Below are 19990 nucleotides of genomic sequence, written 5' to 3' on the forward strand. Positions count from 1 at the left end.
GAAGCCACCCCTAACTGTATATAGATCCCATTTCTAGCTGCTACTTCAAGGAGCCCAGATTGGGCCTTAAGACACCTAACTAGGAATCCTGTTGAAAGCACCCACAGCTCTCCAAAGTAACAAGCAGCCCAGCCATTTTATTGAAGCATCAATACCACGGCATTTTTCAAGAATTAATTCTCTTTTAGTTTCAAGTTGCGGCTCTTTTGCTACAAAAAAATGGTTGACCCCATCTACACTCCTTGGTTTTTTATAAACTGGAATATCTCTCACTACTTTTGTTTTTGGTTGGTTTTTTCTTTTTTCATTTTTATGAATTCACCAATCCACTGAACTTTAAAAGTGTGAACATTTAATTACCTAATGTAATTTTAGAGGTATGGTGAATAAAAATGAATGCAGTATTATAAATGCGATTTTACTAGTGTTGTAAACCTTATGTATAGTCTCAATGCTGAAGGGAGTAAGCTACACACTTCATGTTGTACCCAAACATTCTGTTTGTAATTTTATTGTTCTAATTTGACCATTAAAGAATCAACATAAACACCCAGATGCCTATAGTACAATCCTGTCTGGCGATTGATATTGCCCATGTGATATGTATACCAAGGCATTAAAAATCTATCAAAAATAAGTATTGGAATCACTAGCATGATCAATTTGTATAGGATATAGGATATGTTTCTATTTCCTCCATGAACCGCTTTGGACTTGTCTAATACTGGCATCTTAATTTCAAGATTTTTGAGTATGTATTTGAGCTAGAAATGGTGGAAAAACAGTATATGTCGAAATATTTCAGAAATTCCAATAAAAACAAAAAGGCCGAATCAGTGTGATTAAATAATGACTATTTGAACGGAAGTGATGATAACTGTGAAGCTGCATTAACAGTATAATGTATATAGCATATAACTGAGAGAACATGTGGAACAAACATTAGAAGACTCAAGGCCCTGAAGAAATTGAGTCTGACACTCCTGATTTAAAGAACTGTGCAAGTTACAAATTTAGTCTGCAGTTTTATTTTTTTTAAAGAGATTCTCAATTATTAATCTTTATTTTACATAGCAGTTTTCAGAAGACATTGTTTCTTAGGAAAGTGCACATTCAGGAGAGATAATTTTACCAAATAAATCAATATACAGAAGATAATATACAGAATACATCATAAGATCTACTGTATGTGACTGCCAGGGTCTTAAGGTCAGATCTGAAAACAGACTACAAGGTGAGACTACTAGAAAGCCACTACAAGTGAATGAAGTAAGCACACATCCAAAACTAACAAGACCAGTGCTTTAATTCACACCCCACTCTTTACTCGTTATCGTTTTTGGATATGTTTGTATTTCAATTTATAAAAATATGAACGAAGATACTGCTTTGCTTGAAAAAAACATTTCTGTTGCTCCGATCCTCGGACAATGATGCGCTTGCGACTCCCATCTCTTACCGGCGGTCGCATCGGTTCACCACGTGCTGGAAAGCGTCGCTACACCCCCATGCCCTCACACGAGTTTTTACAAATCTTGAACTGTACAAATTTACATCTTAATTGATATACTCATCGATTTTAATCAAACGAATTAGCTGCTTTCAGGATAGTAAAATGGGAGCACTTAAAAGGGCACCGTTTGCATGATGTTTTACTGAAGCTGGTCTTAATGGAAAATCGACAGAGATTTCTGCTGACACACAATGTAAAAAACAGTATTTTTTACCACTTTGGTTACACAGTGTAGAAAACCGGAATCTAAGTTAGAAAATAGACTTCGCCTGACCTTTACCAGGTTGCAAGGTTGCAGATGCGCAGTAACCACACAAAAATAAAACTCTGTCGCTGCCATGCATGTTTTTTTAGCTAAAGTAATAACATATGAGAAACTACGATCAATTTAACCTCTTGAGCAATGCGTCACTCTCTCAGTAATAATGCAATTGTGAGTTCAGAGATGACACTTTGATTGCTGCGTGGCGCTTTACAGATTGAGAACGTGACCTACATGAGACGCGATCTAATACAAAATTAATACAAATTAAAATAAATTTGCAACCTGGGAATCTGGAAAATGCAATTCCAATTACAAGATCCGACCTCGTTCATCTTTTTTGTGGAGTTAGAGTCGCGTTTTGAGATGAAGAAGGTGGAGGAGCTGCCACTGCGATGAATGTTTCAGTGAGGAGGAGTGGGAGATTTTTTCTTTTTTGTATTTCTTCTTGACTAAAAAAAGGTGCAAATCTGTTATTTTGGCGTAACACTATCGATGCTCCACCATCGTAATTATTCCCGTACTGCCCGTTCCACCCCTTAGTGTAATCAATGTAAGTTAATGCTTACGTGGCCTAAAAGAAACAACTAATACATTTTGGCTTTATTTGTTAACATGCCTGTGATTTTAAAGCCCATGGCAAGAGTTTGAAAGTTAAAACAGGTTATTTTGAACTGCTGCTTGTCGGGCAATTCAGACACCGTTCCCTTTTGGGGCAAAGCACTGTATGCAGCCATATAGGTCAGGAAAAAAATGTTTAGAAAACATTGAAAGAACTGTATTCCTAAGTATCCTTTCAGCCCTAAAACACAGCCAAGCCATCAAAAACTGTCTACATTGTATGGGAATAAATCCCTAACCCTGGCTTCGGGTTTTGTTAGTTAGGGTTAGGGTTCAAATATTTCTCAAAGACAATTTTCACAATATTCCACTCATTTGACTAGAAAATTTGCTTCTCTGAATCAAAATATTAGTCTGAAAAGACAATACAACACTGCCAAAACCAAAAGAGTGTGTCAGGAATGGTCAAATTCATTTTTGAAAGGTATTATTTCATTGGAAATTTTGTTTTGAACGGAGTGCTGAATGAATGTACGTTAAGGCTTTATTTGTTAATATGCCTGTGTTTTTAAAGCCCATGGCAAGAGTTTGAAAGTTAAATCAGGTTCTTTTGAACTGTTGCTTGTCGGGCAATTCACACACCATTCCTTTTGGGGGCATAGCACTGTATACAGCCACATAGGTCAGAAAAAAATGTTTAGAAAACATTGAAAGAACGGTATTCCTATGTATGCTTTCAGCCCTAAAACACAGCCATGCCATCAAAAACTGTCTACATTGTATGGGAATAAAACCCTAACCCTAGTGTCACGCTGGGGCTGACTGCGGAGGATTGGGATCCAATGCGGTGCTCTAGGAAGGGATACCTAGCTTGGGGTTTTGTTAGTTAGGGTTAGGGTTCAAATATTTCTCAAAGGCTTTTCACAATATTCCACTCAAAGAACTATATTCCTACAGATGCAGCCATTCAAAACGACCGGATTATATTGCGGTAAAACGTGGTGGGAGTGTCCCGGAATAACACGGGTTATCGTATAATACCGCAAGTAAGATATTAGTGTCCGGAATTACTAAGAGATTACTGGAGCTAATAAAGCTCAACCTCTCATGTACAGCGTTTGAGCTTTCGCCATCAAAGTCTTTACAGAAGATATTACTCATAGTATTAATAATGAATGACCTTGGACAAGCTGCTCCACATTCTTTGTAAATCTAAAAACTAGTTTTTTCTTTGACAAAAAATAACGCCACAGCATTTCATTGATCCAATCACACATTTGTTTCCAATCATACAAAGTAATTCTTGACAATCTCCGATTCACCATGCCTTTCACATGCTCATTAAAGATATTAATTTAGGAACAAAAATATTACTGTATGTAAACTGTACTGTATATGGATGGTCTTGGTATTTGAAAGAAAAAATGCACACCAGTATTCCATTTCTCCCTAAACATTTTAAGAATCAAAGTCTTACATGTGGTTATTTTGGAAACGTTTTTACTTGCTCTTTGCTCCTTCTGACCATGTTACTGTACGTTTATACAGTATTCAGTACTTTGTGAGAAAAGTGATAGTTTTAAGCTTTTCTGTGAATACGCTCGATGCCAGAGTAAACAGAAGCATACTTTTAGAATGTGATTAATAGGGAATATAATATGGAATCGCATATATAAAGAAATTATTAACAATATAATTATATTCATGTACTGTAGCACAGTAGTATATACACATATCTATTGATGTGTACGGCTGTTTCACCACTTGTTATGTGACTTTCTCAGTAGCGTGATGGTTTAAGTGCCTGACTTATAAGCAAATTAACCCAGCTATCGCAATGAGTTTTCTTTTATCAAACATTACCTTGAAAAACGAAAATAGCAATATAATGGACACTCTATTGACTTTTTTATATTTCTAAATATCACAACATGTTCGAATCTAAGTCATTTATTAACAACAATGGATAGTTTCAGACTGTTACCGATATCGTTATCATCAATATGTGAAAAAAGTGAATCCTGTTTTTTTATGGTCTGTAGGTCAAATCCTGCTTAACTAAAAATTAGACACAAGAAGCGTATTATTGGACAATGCTGTGAGGCTAAAGAAATCAATAATAATATTAATTCAAAGATCTAAATATATTTAACACATACGCCTGACTAGAGAGTGTGTCTGCTCGCCTGCACGGTGACGTCACCATCTTTCACGTCACACCGTCTGTGTGGTGTGACGCAGTGGTGGCCGGGCGCGGTGAGGTGCGCTGGCAGCTGTGTGACGCAGTGGTGGCCGGGCGCGGTGAGGTGCAGGAGAAGGGGTGTGTGCGGGTGGGTTTGTGGGGGTGTGTGCAGATGGGGCTGTGGGCCCCGGCGGGTCCTGGCTGTGGTCTGACCAAAAACTCAAAATAAGATACAATCGACAGACATTCCTAACATAGACATATCATAAAACATTTACATGCTGTGAATGTCTGTCGATTGTACCTGTATCTTATTTTTAGTTTTTGTTTTGTTTCACGTTAATTTTATACGGGAGAGTGTCATAGAGAAGACTCCCTTACCCCCATCTTGATTAAAATCGCAAACGTGTGTTTCACAAAATACTTTTATTTTTCACAATCTGGCAATGCCAGACGGAATCCACATTCGCTGTGGAAAAAACTGCCTTGCAGATCAGAACATCAAGGAAGAAAACAATTATTACACCCGGCTTTTCAACGTAATTGCTTTAACTTGCTAATGTGTTACTGTAACAGTCCGGGTGTGGCAAGCCTCTAATGTCTCCCGATTTGGGCAAAAGGAATAAAGCTTTGTTTGATTTCTGAAACCCTTTCTTTATGTCCTCAGTTTTCTTTTGACGTTTCATTAAACATTTATTTGTTTGTTTTGTGGTCTGGGTAATTGGAGGCTACGGTGTTATGCTTCCTATAGTGATATACGGCCGTATTGAGCAGTATTTCTTGCGTTAAGAAAGTTAGGTGTTAGCATAAACTATTAGTAATCAATAATATTAAATTTAGCACTGTAATAAATTGTGCTAATAATAAATTCTATTCTACTCTGAGAACATAGGTGGGAGGAAAAATGCCCGTGGCCTTTTCACTGATAAACTTGTTAACAAAAACTACACTATGCTTAAGAGTTGTTCAATCGTTTTTTTTCAGCACAGCACAGACTGTGCCTGCTAGAGCACCACAATTCACACTCAACCACATCACAGATCACAGATCAGTCCCAGTGTGTGAGATCCTGCTGTTTGATCTGTGCTTGATCTTTGATCTGAACCAGTTCTAACCATTGACACATTTAGCCAATTTCTGCCTGGAATTTCCTCCCCCTTAAACATTTGTTATATCTCTGCAGCAGAACATAGCAAGAGCCTGGTTTCGGGTCTTAAATTGAAACTAACCCCCTTGGCTTTGAGTGTGAACAAATCTCTTATATTTCTTAATGTGTCCACTCTGCAGACAAACATATGAAAAAACAAAAACAAAAACAGCAGGCAAAAATGTTTTTTTTTGTTGGTATTCAGAGGTCAGAATTTTCAATTCTAGGCCTGTCAGGGCCCTGGGGATGATTTGAAAACCTTGTTCTGGGTGACTACTAGCTTGGATAAAAATCTGGGACAAATTGATCAATAAGAAAAAATTCGACATCACGTTTTGAGAAGACTGGACCTGGAATTAAATTTCAGGCCTATAATAAAAAATCATAAACATATTGAAAATAATAAGAATAAAAAACATTAGACACTGCTAAAGAGCCTTTATCTGCTGTTATGTAATGAAGAAAACCTCAGAGTTCACTTCCAGTTTGAAAAAAAGGAGCACTGAGAAGAAACTGATAAAAAACTGATTGATTAGCCCTTCTGAGTCAATGATTGACAGCTAATAGGCAGGCGGAATGAAGCCTGAGGCTTCTAGGGGAAGTCTTACCCCCTAAGGCCTCTGAATGGCTGAAAATACAATGACTGACAGCGCTTTTTACCAATCAGATCGCCTTATTTTTCGCGGTCCTTCTTCACACATTTACTACAAAGTCAGTAACGTTCAATAGCCTCCAGGTTTGGAGATAAGCTAGTCTGGGTTATTTTGGATATACATCATGCTTCAGAATAAGGTAAAAAAAATGGGAGATATATATATATTTTTGCTTTTGCGGTTTTGTTGGTAAAAAGGTATGATATTGACATGTTGTGCTGGCCGGGTGTTTTTATTGGGGTTCTGCTAGTTCTTTAATTTATTGGTTTATTGCACAATAGTGTCATATCTGTGGAATAAACTTTATGGTTTTGTTGTGATGATATTGGAGAATACGTGCATATGAGAAAATGTGTGGAGCTATTTGAAAAAATCTTGCGTTTGTCTTTTAAAAAAAGAAACGACACGATCTGAAAGCTTATCTCTGTAAATATATTAATATCGAGTGGTATTAAATGCAACTTTTTTGTATAGACGTAGCCTGGCAAAGAATAATTAGCACAGGACACAAATATAATTTGGGGGTTCTTTTTTTCTAGGTGAGTATGTGGTCAGATCTGTTCTTAGTTTTAAAAAATAAAAATAAAAGAAATGACATATAACGATATTTTTATATACACAAAATACGGCGCTGGTTCTTTCACGCAGAGGGGAAAACAAAGAAAACATGTTTAGTTTGACAGTTTTTTACATTCCATCTGCCCGTTACAGAAACGCATCTACACTGAACAACAAAAAAAGAAAGAAATGACATTACAGAAATAGGCAGGTCACCTCACCGAGAACTACATTACGACAATAATTAGTATAAGACTCACAATTGCGTACACTTAACAAACGGTGCTAAACATAAGTCTCTGTAAAGAATGAAGGAACAGAAAATACAAGGAGCATGTGAAACCCATTACTTACAAATCAATAAACAGATATCCCTAGCCCGAGAAGGTGTCTAAAAACTGGCTACCGCCTCAGTGTACTCCGTTAAAATCTAATACCCCTCTTGCTAATCTTGTCTCAATCCTATGAAATACCCCTTTATACTCATTTAGGGTGCAAATAGGGAAACAACACCGTATTTACCGTTACAACTCTCTGGAGTCATTTCGGGTTCTTTTTAACGGTCGCTCACTGCCTCTTAGTCCCTACTGCCCATGCGCAGAACGCTGAACTCAACTGACAGGAGCCGCGAGCTAAGAGGTAGCGCCATCTAGTGGATTTGGCAGAACAGGCCGCTCTTCACCACTGGGTCACAGAGATGACACTTTTCTAAAATGTCTTTAAAAATAAAAGCGATTACAATTGGCACGACTGTTGACTTTTCACGATAACTGCTAGAGTTACGAAAACACATGTGTGCGTACAAAATACATGTGGCTGTTTTCACGGCCTTCACTATGTCGTTTTTAAGCCATTTTTTGACCAAGCTAGAATATTATTCTGTCCAAATCTTTGGAAGGGAAAGGCAGAAAGCCTTCAAACCAAATGCATTTAAAAGACCACGACATGTGAAAATGTTCACAGCCTCCACATAAAACTATCAGTGAGCTAATTCTCTTTTTTTTCATCGATGCACTGTAAAAAACAACCCGTAAAATTTACGGTAAAAAAATGGCAGCTGTGGTTGCCAGAAATCTACCGTAAAAAAATACGGTTGAAATGTTTTTAACATCAGACCATTATTTTTTCTCCTGTTAATAGATGCTAAGACACAAATAAGACAACTACCACTTAATAAGAAAACTGAGGGCAGAGTAGGTGAAATTTTATTTGTCAGTTTTTTTTTGCATAACATGTCCATAGCAGAGTCTTTGAAACCAAAGTCTAAAAGTAGAAACATGTTGAAAAGGTCAAATCACCAAATAAAAAGAATCATTCAGCCTCAATCATTTAGAGATCAGCCAGAAGGAAAAGTAAGACACTCCAGAAGCAGGGTTGAGAAGCATTGCTTTAATAGACCGATCAGTAAATATCAGTCTCTGAAGAGGAACAATCTTACTCTCTAGCTTGATGGCGAGATCAGAACAAGCTGCTGTTTTGCCATGAGAGGGTTTGGGACAGGGGAGAAGAAATAGAAGCAGCAGAGGACAGATGCATTGAAAAGCCAGGAATCAACACAATAGGTGACCACACAAACACCAATAATGGGAATCAGTGCACTTTGGCAAAGCAGGTTAATCCCATCGATGCTCTGTTAATTAGTATTTGGTGATGCCACTTTGTCAAAGACTTAAACCAGGTGATTTCAATCATTGTATCATACTGTAGACTGCAATGTGAATTTAATCTCAAAAGGTCCAGTCACTTCATTCAGTCAATTACTTGAAAGAAGGCAGGTGTGAAACTCAAAAACTGAGCATTGATGGTATCCAACTACTTTTGAATTAGCTTAATCAAGAGCTCTGCTGGCATGGTCGTACTCCAGTACTGGGGATGAGTTTTTACTGAGTTAAAATCTGTAGAAACTTCAGTAGAATTTTCCAGGATTCTTCCATAGTTTAGTTCCAAATAACTGATCAAGTCTGCATTGGGATATACAGTAATTAGGAATAACTATATGTAGATCGCTATTGCACTGGGGTTCCTAGATAAGTGTGTAGATCTGATGGGCAGCATGGTGGTACAGTGATGAGCATTGCTGTCTTGCAGCACTGGGGCATTTGGCTCACTTCCTGGTGTGCTATCTGCAACACTAAATTAAATAAAGTGGTTAGAAAATAAATGTGATCTAGTTGCTTTTATAATTTTTTAGGAATGCCTTTCCTACTGTGTCCTTCAGGTGAAGCCCGTGAGAATTGCCCGGTGCTAACTAAAGCCACGCTTGTGCGTTCTCGCTGTTTCTCCAATGGAATCAAGCCTGTGCCGCCGAACCCCCAACCCAGGTCTGTCCATGACACACGGCCCTCAGAAATGTACACATTGCAGACACATTCAGAGCAATTAAAATGCTGCCCTTACAGCTCAAGACGGTTGTGGCTTTTATAAACAGTGCACTGAAGCTCGTTTTCCAAACTTGTAACTTTGTTTTTGCTTACTGCCACACAGGTAGCCTCCTACTTTTATGAACATCTTTTCTGTTTTTTTGTGGCGGCTGGAGTGAAGAGTGTTGATAAAGTTAGGTTGTTGTTCAAGCTGGCATCTTTTGTGGTTTTATGTCCTTCAAAGCAGGGTTGTGAACTTGGCAAGGGAGTGAACAGAGTTGCCAACACTGCTCGAACACTGTAAAGATGACACAGCAGTGTTTATCATTTTTTCACTTTTCTCCACTGTGTCTCCATTTGTGTCTTGTCTACAGGTCCAATAACTCCCCTCCTTTAGTAGCAAGACCTCGCTTGGCTGGAGTCCCCTCCAGAAGGCTGATGGCTGCTTCCAGAGTGGAGGACAGCCCCAACCAAGGTGCTGACAGCTGGAGCTGCTGGCCTGTCATTTGTTTGAATGAGTTTGCTTGTGTGTATGAGTGTGTGCTGAGAAACCAGCCGTGAGACTGGGCAGAACTGAAAGTAACCTAGTAGCTCTAGGTTTTAACAGTACAGCACAGTAGAGATTGAAACTTCCTGTCTGCTGGGACTCATTTAGAGTTAAAGAGATAAAGAAGATATAGACCTTGCCGATTATTCTTCTCCGTCAGTTCTTGCATTTGCCCTCCTTGTGTTGAGGTTGGTGTGTGTGTCAGAGCGTTTGCTACTGTGGGCTCAGGTGTTGTGAGATTGGTGTAAAGGGTGACAGTTCTGAATGGTGTTGAGAAATTTTGACCTTGTTTTGTAGGGGTGACCTCAGATGTGAGTGTAGCGGGACAACAACTGACCTATTGTAACGGGCCTGCTGAGCCTGAGGAGGACAGGCTGATAGTGGTGTCCCCACCTGCTGCCAGACCCCCGGGCAGTGTGCCCCGTAGAGTTTCCAGAATCCCCACATGTGAGTCGGCTACACCATTGGTTAAGATGTCGCTAATGATAATAGGGACTGGTACCAGAGTTGCATGCAAAACCTCAGTGGTAACAAAAACTCTCTAATGGCCTGTGAAGAGGGATTTATTACAGACTTGACACTATTCCTTTCTAACATCCCACCTTCATAACTGTACAAAACGAAAATAAACTTACCTTTTTATCGGTAATACAGGATTCTCCAGCCTCAGGGAAAAAAAAATGTATTACTGTATACTTGGTTCTGCTCTGTCTTTTTAAACTGCCTTGCATCAAGAAAAGGCTCTTCTGCTGCTGCTGATGTGGTAAAAACATTATGTTTCTAACATTCGTTTTCATGAATGTTTTTAGGAGTCCTTTGGTAAAAGTTTAGAGGATAGTAAGACTGGCCTTGGGGATCATTGTATTGTTTTATTGATTTTGAGGATCGTTCTGATTTTGGTGAGTTATTAATGGGCGGCATGTTGGCTCAGTGGTTGGCATTGCTGCCGTGCAGCACTAGTTTTTATGGGTTTCCAGGTATTCCAGTTTCCTCCCACAGTCCAAAGACATGGTGGTAGGTTAATTGGCTTCTGGAACAAGTGGCTTTGATGTGAGTATATGAGCATGTCTGTGTTTGTGTCTGTGTGCCCTGTGACTCCGGCTCCCTCCCTCATGACCTTGTATTGGATAAAGTGTTTAGAAAGTGGATGGATGGATGAATGAATTGAGAATTGATCAAAATTGGTTCTTGGAAAAGAAAATTCCCTTAAGATAACTGCCCTATCAGAGAGGGTTGCAACAAATCAGTTTCAAAGACCTTCAGAACTGTAATGTGAACTCTTGCGGACATGTGAAGTGATCTGTAGACAATGGGCACAAATCAAGCCACGCTAGAGATAGCAGCACAACCCAGGATTTATTGAACTCTTAGGAGTGGATATGCCAGTACACATTACTGTTCACATTTCAACTCCAGCTTTAGCAACACAGCAACAGATAGCGTGCCAGAGTTTTAGAGTATTGGGTGCGACGTTTTGGTTCTGTGAGGCAGTAGATCATCAGGTGACAAAAGCTCACAAGGTGATGATATCTCCAGATTCACAGAGAAAACCCAGGTTTCAGGGAAGAAAGGGCTCCTGAGGATGTCACAGAACAGTGGTGGAGAGGACTCGGACATGCAGTTCCTGAGCCCCACCAACCCTTCCGACAGAGAGAGAGGTGTGCTCACAGAGGAGGGTCAGGCCTGAAAGGGGATCTGCAGTCCCAATTTCTCAGGCCGGTTATTAAACCTTGAAATTATTTTTTTTCACAAAGAAGAGAGAGGCTGTGAAATTTTCAAAGCAAAAAGCAAATCCTTGATGAGTAGCCCAAGAGTCACAGCTGAAACTGATTCGGGGAGTGCTGCTTCCTGCTATTGACATTTCTTCTCTTCCCACCCGATTGCCTGTGCTTTGGTTGTGTCTTTGGCTCATAGATGTAACTGGACTTTTAGATGAAAAAGGATTTGATATCTCACAAGCTGTTAAATGTTTTTTTTTTTTATTTCTCAACAGAACTTTAGTCATAGCATTAAAACTCCCAATGGATTTTGGATACACAGTTCCACGCATATGCATTACTTAACAGCTAAGGCTTGGTCTGTCTAATGGTATACTTGATACTTGATGTCTAATGATATACAAATGATGCTTGGGCTGGTAATGACAATGCTATGCTAGTTAATTATATTAATCCTTAACATCTTTCAATGTTTGGGAAAACCAAGGAATGAGCTATGTTTGGCTGGTTTTGACAGCTCCTGTCCATGGTGGGGACAATGTGCCTACAAAGACTTCCTGCCCTCTCTGCGGACATTCCAGCGTAGAGCGTACATTTCTCACAGCCCCAGGAGCTGCTGGGGGTCTGGGCTCTCAGCCAGCTTGCAGGAATGTGGACCCTAATGTTGGCATGTCCAGCACCTGATCCAGCAGGAAGGAGAGCAGTCTTCTGTGCAGATCCCTCTGCCCCAGTTCCCAGAACACTGCAGGGAAGGATACACATCCATTCCTTTTCTTTCTCCTTTCTTTCATCTTGCTCAGTTTTTATTAAGTGATCATAAAAATTGAGGAACATTGATAATGGTAGTTTGGATGATTTTTGACAACTGCAGTTTTGATTCCAATTTTGGTGATAGTAGTACTATTGATTACTGTTAAGTATCAGACTGAGGACTGATTGCCTATTATGAAGACTGGTAGTGGTTACAGTCAAGTTGGTTTGCACAATCTTGACCTCCATGTGGTGAAAGAGCAGGGGACTTGATGTAGTGTTTTAGCAACAATGGCAACTTGTTAGGAAGACTGCCATCCTGACTAACCACTACAGCCTTCACAATAGACAAGCAGTCCTCACCCTTTATTCTTCTTAAAGGTCAAGTGGAAATATAGTTTCCTCTCAGAACGTTATGTACAGACAGTATGTGTAAGCCCTGTCTGTGTTCTTCAGGGGAAGCCCAGGGAAGGACCTTCCCAGAGCTCCTCAGAGCCTCTCAGATGTGCTCCACAACCTGCCGCTGTGTCTTCAATGGAATCAAACCCGTGCCCCCGATCTCTCGAGGCACCAAGCCCTTGCCCGACAGGGCCTAGGGTATGCCCAGGGACTCAGGAAAGGCAAGCCAGACAGGGCGCCCCTTGGAGCGCCCAATGGAAAGTAACCTTCAGCTTTATGGAGAAGAGGAGGCAGTGGACTATGAGGAAGTCAGAACACACCAGTGGTGGACATCACAACATTCTTGCCTGTGGGGTTGGGGATCTCAAAATTGACAGCTCTGTTCCAGCTCTGTAAAGATAACTGTCAGAGCAGTGCTGATTGTTATTATTTTTTCACTTTTCTCCTCTGTCTCTGTGTCTTCCCTGCAGGTCCGATTACTCCCCTCCTTTAGTAGCAAGGTCTCGCTTGGATGGAATCCCCTCCAGAAAGCTGATGGCTGCTTCCAGAGTGGAGGACAGCCCCACCGAAGGTGCTGACAGCTGGAGCTGCTGTCTTTTTGCTGTAATTTGTTTGAATGTGTTTGCTTGTGTGTATGAGTGTGTGCTGAGAAACCAGCTGTGAGACTGGGCAAAACTGAACAGTAATTAAACATTACAGCTTGGGTTTTGAATGGGGCACAGTCTGTTTCAGTTTTTTCTTTTCTAGACTAGATTACTGCATTTCCTAGTCATTTTCATCAGTGAAAAAACTGTCTTTGTCCACAGAAAACACAGTAGCTGTTCATTATTGCTGCCTACTGGGTCTTATTTAGAGATAAAGAAATAAAGAATAACACCTGCCCACATTTTTCTCAGTTGATTTTGGCATTTGTACTTCGGCATGAGTGTCAGTGTGTCTGCTGGGTTTTGAAAGGTGAAGGGTGTTGAGAAATGCGGACTTTGTTTTGCAGGGGTGACCTCGGATGTGAGTGTAGTGGAGTAGTGGCTGACCTATTCTAATGGGCCTGGTGGGCCTGGTGAGCCTGAGGAGGACAGGTTGATAGTGGTGTCCCCTCCTGCTGCCACACCCCCGGGCCGAGTGCCCCGCAGAGTGTCCAGAATCCCCAGACGTGAGTCGGCTGCACCATTGGTTAAGATGTCACTAATGATAACAAGGACTGGCTCTGAAGGATAATTAGTTTTTCTGAGGAAAAACAAAGGAAAATTAACTATTAAGCCTTGATTCTTTGTTAAATTATGCATTATGTGATGCATTATGTGATAGTTAGCCCACAGAGGAATGATAATATCAGATGGGAATGCAGGCTTTAACTAATCTAATGTAGTCAATGGGACTCTGGATCATGATAGAGTTTTTGTAGTCAACACATTTGTAACATAGGCAGAGATGTGATATTTTTAAAGTCATACCAATTTGTTGGTGTAATTTCTGAGCCTCAATTTGGTGAGTTGCTTTCAGTCGAATCTGGCTATTATCACATTATTATTTTAATATTGTTGCGTCCATTTCAGTGATGCCTGTCAGGCATTGTAATTAAATCATACATTCCAACTCACTAACACTTTAAAAATAAAACAGGTGATGCAGTTATTAATGTCAGTTTTGAAATCTGTTCATAGGTTCTCAAGAGCTCAGTGCAGGTCTAAGTCTCAGGGCCAGTGCTTTGGTCACTTTGTCTCTATAGGAGTGTTGGGGAGCTCCACTCGAGTTGCTTCTCAGCAGAGCCTGATGTCGTGCCCTGGGCAAGGCACCAGCACTGGCAACACAAGTGTCGAGCCCCTGGCGCGAGTCTATGGAAAGGCAGTCCAACACAACAGTCACCCCTACGTCGAGGAGGTGAGTAAGAGGCCTTTATTTCTCTTTGCTTTTGTTTTGAGTTTTTTACAAACAAAACTTTTGAGTTTGAAAATGCTCTGTAGGTCTTTCATTTTTGTGTTTCATCAATGTCCTAGTTTTTTATAATACCTTCTAAAGTATATTTATTTATAAACACTTCACATCAAGACATCAAAAACAATCAAGATTAGTAATAATGTCTCCATCAGCATACGTGTGTACTCTGTATACTGTAATGCCATAGCACACAAGTGTAACTACAGTATATTATGATCAAGTCCTGTCTACGTACTGACCTAATATTCACAACAACAGTATTTGAAGCCCTATACAGACAGTATTCTGGAATAGAATATTAGAGTATTTTAGATGTAAAAATACAGCCTGGAAAGGAATTGACCCAATAATAACAAACAGCAAAAATCTGTTCAGGGGTTCACTATATAGGAAATAACAATGATACAGGACTAATATGTTTCTTTTTCCATCTATAATATATTTGGTATTTGAGGGATTTGATCATTTTGGGACCAGCCAGATTGCTTACAATGATCAGGCACAGTTATTTATCTCAGAAATCTCAGAAATTAAAACATTTTTAATTTTTTTGTAGACCTTGGGGTTCAGTATATAGGAAATAACAATGAAACAGGACTAATATGTTCTATTTCCATCTACAGTGGTATTTGCATCAGTGGTATTTGAGGGATTTGATCATTTTGGGACCAGCCAGATTTCGTTCAATGATCAGGCACCGTTATTTATCTAAACATTTTTACATTTTTTGTAGACTCTGGTGGATAACTTGTGAAAGCCTTTAGCTTGCTTTTAGAAAACACCTATCAAATCCCTTGCATGGCACTTTCATCTATGTACTGTACTTAATTATATCAGCAGCATTATAGAGTTGCTGTCATATGGCTGTAAGTTATGTTACAGCAGCAAAATATAGAGGAAAATCAAAATAAAATGCAAGTATATGTATATGAATACTATGAATCACAATTCAGTGCTGTGAAACAATTTATGTCATGGGGTCCAACAGTAAATATTTCAGAGGACTCAAAGTAAAAACTTTTACCAGGACTGGTCCAGCTGGTCTCAAAACTGAGCCGGGCCAGGATTGCCCAGGGTTAACTTGTGCTTTTCTGTTATTACAGACACACAAGATGGGGCACGTCCAGGACCAGTGGAGGAGCGTGGGGAGTCTTAAGAAACGCCTGCGCATGACAGGGGGGGATGGATCTGCAGAGGAGAGGGATAACGTTGTAGATTAAACCGACCCAGGGACGCCAAATAATGTAGGGAAAACTGGTTCAGGGACGCCAAATATGTAATCATAGTGGCTCTCTGAAGGCACCAGTTCTGTAGGGTTTGGGCATTTACTGAGACAATTATTAATTGTAGCAGTAAATCACAAAGTTGATTCTTTTGATGGCTTTAGAATCCAACCATGCGACATAACTCAAACAACGCGCACACACAGGTACTAATACACGAGGATACATTTATTAATACATAGAATATGCATATAAACCTAACAGATCTTATCGAGAGGGTTATCAGAATACAAAAGGTATATTCGGTCAGTTACAAAGAGTTATACATATCAAGAGGACATACGTTCAGTATGTCATTCATTAAGACCGTTTCATAAATGAACTTGGTTATAACTTCTACATTAGATACTCAAACAAGTACATAACTCTTAGGAATTAAATTGATATCAACTGGTTGGGATAACAATTGAATTCTCGAGCTGTAATGCATTGAAGTTGAATACTCATCCAATCTTTGGGGATTCAGATCTCCTGCGGGCACAAAGAAACAGTTGCAGGCTGTTGCTGTCCAATCCGCGCTCTCTGGCTCCGTGCTCATTGTTGGCATTAACTAGCAAACTTTGTGCACAGGAGAAAAGATGACTGTGGGTCCCAGCAAGTCAGGAAGAGGACTGGTTCGTTCCTGATGAAGAGCTAGTTCTGAACAGTGATTCAGCTGTCCACAGTTCCGACCTGTTCACGAGGCCTGCTGCTGGCTACTCTCTGGCAACCTCCACTCTAGACTCTTAGAACAAAGGAAAGTTCTGGCACTCGGACACACTGGCCGTTCCGTGGTTGTCCGGGCTGAGTCTCAGGATGGTCAGGAGGCGCCCTGCGAGAATGTCCTGCCCTTGGGAGCCTTCTGCTCCTGGGCCGTCCTGCCCTGGAATTCTCCTTTGAATTCCCTTTAGAATCTGAATCTGAATCTTGTTGAATCTGAATCTGAATCTTGTTGAATCTCTCAGGCTCTCTGTGTTGCCTGTTTTTACCTGGAGGAACTTCAGCTCATTGATTGGCTGAAAGTTCCATGGGCATCAGAGTCCCACGTGGGTTACTCGGCCCTACCAGTCCCTGATTGGTTGATCAAGGTGAGATATGAGTCACTTAGTCCTGACACTTAGTAATGCAGTCCAGATGTCCAACTGGCACTCCCTAGACAGATAGGCGCCAATGGATGACCATTGATCATGATAGCCAGGCTTAGCTAAGTGCATCCCCCTTTGGGAGCTGTCCTTATCAAAAGAAAACATGTTGCATGAATAGTTTCTCTGTGGCTGCACCACAGAGATGAACAGAGAAATGGGGCCTCATTTGGGAAGGCTCAGAACACTTAATTCTGCCTTATTATTAAGCCTCACCGCTACAACGTCTCTTTCTGCCTCTGAAGAGTACCCCCCATATCGCAGGTCAGATCAGCATCTCCGAGCTGGCCCTCACCCAGAGCCTTCAGTTTCTGGCCTCTGACGACTGGTATGCATAAAGCAGTACAATCAGCATCCAACTATTCCGCTTTCTTTGAATACAGTTCTGACTAGTGAAAATATAGACCTTGCTGCCCATAGCTCTATACAGTTAGACCTCTTTCTTTGTCCTGGTTGATATATTTCTTTCCTTTCACTGAATTAAGGGAGAGGAAGGTTGACGGACTGACCTTCATAAGGCGTCTGTACCAGCATCACCCCGCCATCCTGAAGAGCAGACTGCACAATGTCTCCCAGGCGCTCGTGCAGGAGGTGTGATCTCTCCAAAATATTAATTGTTCATTTGTATTATTGCTTTTTACTGTTTTTGTATCCATTCTGAACCATTTATAGAGAACGGTTCAAGAGAGGGGTACAGACGAGGCTCTGCGATCAGCTGTGTCTAGGATGGCAGTGGTGTGTCTGAAAGACATGTTCACCTTCCTGCAGAGAGGGATGGACCCGGAACTGGGCAACACAGTTAAGGTGCTGCTGCACAAAGCCGGAGAATCCAACACATTCATCCTTCATGTACCCCTGCTCGTGCAATCAATGCACTGCTGAATGGAGGTCTGAGGTAAGGGCAGAAATATACAGAATAGAATAATACCCAGAATCTTAGGGTCTGACTTCAGGAGCTGTGAAGGGTCATTTACGTTTCACGGAGCTTTAAATCAAAGCATGTACTAAAGAATGTTTACTACAATGCTAATATCCATTCATTTTCTAACCACTTTCTTCAGTTTATGGTCATGAGTTAGCTGGAGCCTATTTCTGCAAACAGTGGGTGTAAATCAGGCCAAACCTTGGACTTGTCACCAGTCCGTCACAGGACAGACACACAGACACGGACACGTGCACACTCACACCAGAAACACATGAGAACACACAAGCAGATAGCACCCCAGGTCCTGGTGGAGAGGATGGGCGCACGTAACCTCCCCAGGGAACTCACCAGCTGCATCCTGCCTGCTGCCACTCGGCTGGCACAAGACGCCTCCCAGGAAACCAGGTACAAGCTTGCTCTTTTCCTAGACGGGTAAGATGGTGATTTCCTTCAAGGAGCCAGCTTTGCAACTCCGTGGTGCAATGAGTCTCATGCAAAGATTTGTCATTTCAGACACTTTGGACAGCGGTTGCTGTCTTCCCTGAAGCACCGACTTTGAGCAAAAGGTACTGTCTGTGATCTGCGGTCCTGTATTTTACAGTACAGCTCTAATTTTAAAACAGAAACATTTCATTTCCTTTTAATTGAAAATGTAGGTCTAAAATTTATAAAATCACAATCTACATTCACAAACACTTAATAGGGGACAATATACATCATTAACAGCCGGACTGTTTAATTTATTAAAATGAATATTACATGTAGTATGTGCTCTAGAAACTTGCAGATGATTAAATATTGTAATACATTTCTACCAATGCATTTTTTAGGTTATTCTTTTTACATTTATAGTACTTAGCACAAAAAACTAATCTGGAATATTTTCAGCTTCCAATGTATTTAAAGGTATCGCTTACTAATTAAAAACTACTTTATTTTTGTCAATGTATGTTATTCATAATCAGTGAATGAATTAAAGTCATTACTGAATTGTGTGAAAGATGAAAAATGAAAGTACTGTGGCAGGCCTGTTCTGGTACACCCTTAATTAAATGCAGGTGGGCTGGAGCTTGAGGCTCCCAGTGATGTTGCTTGACTGATTGATGGACGTATTGTATTCTGTATGCTTCATGCACATGATCACCCAGCCCGTCTGTCTATCCTGGTGCCAACTTCCACCTTTACCAACTCTCCCACCTTTGTGTCTGTTAGACTTCCAAGTGGAAGAAGAGACGTAATGGTGGAGAATGAAACATCACAGTGAAGACATCAGAAAAGACAGAACTTGTGTTATTTGTGTTTATACTATTCTCTGCTGTTTTTTGGTGGTTTCAAGTGCTTAATAAAGTCGTTATTTTGAAATCATAATTGACCTTGCTTCTCCATTCTTTATGTATTGCCTGTGGCTCATATGCCTTAGAATGTTGGCTCAGTACTTGTTCAAGCACATCATGGAAACATAAATGCAGTGGTATTGCTGTACTTACATTTATTCCCCACCCTTTCTGTACTGTATGTATTGTAATGTTATAGTTATTTCTTGAACTAATTTCTGCCACTAACGACAGTCTAAGTTAAGTTGCTGAAGTTGAAGTTGCACTTCCTTTTTAGTTTCTACTTTTACTCCCAAGTTTGATTTACTGTTTATTATGAAGATGTCTATGGCGTTAACTCTGTCTATCAATGCCTTTGAAGATTTGGAATACTTGAATGGGTCCTTCCGAGAGTTCTTTTAACCTGACAGCATAGGAAATTCCTTTCAATCCCAGAAAGTATCTGGCTATTTTCTTTTGACTGATTCAATAGATCTCTTGTGTAAACACCATTCAACACAAACTTTCCAATCACAGTATACTTGTCCAAAAACAGAATCTTACCATTGTTGATACAGTATGTTCTCTTCAGTTTGGCTTGGATGTGTGGTCCCTTCAGGAGTATATTTTGATTGAGTGAAGGATATTTTGCATGTAAATGAGTGAAAGATTGTGGAAACTCTGAAGCAATCTGAACCCTAACCCTAACCCTAACGCAGATCTATAGCTTGGGTTATATACACTGCATTGCCCTGAGGGAGAA

The 19990-nt window shown here is 40.4% G+C and overlaps 1 long non-coding RNA gene across 1 annotated transcript; it reads left to right on the plus strand.

Annotated features, from left to right (window-relative positions):
• Nucleotides 1-13553: 13553 nt before the first annotated feature.
• On the plus strand, nt 13554-17828 carry LOC138237857 (uncharacterized). Its single transcript, XR_011189168.1, has 4 exons — nt 13554-13800; nt 14352-14528; nt 15689-15829; nt 17662-17828. It is a non-coding gene; the product is annotated as an uncharacterized lncRNA (long non-coding RNA).
• The last annotated feature ends 2162 nt before the right edge of the window (nt 17829-19990 follow it).

Source organism: Lepisosteus oculatus, chromosome 3, assembly GCF_040954835.1.
Source record: "Lepisosteus oculatus isolate fLepOcu1 chromosome 3, fLepOcu1.hap2, whole genome shotgun sequence".
Lineage (NCBI taxonomy): Eukaryota > Metazoa > Chordata > Actinopteri > Semionotiformes > Lepisosteidae > Lepisosteus > Lepisosteus oculatus.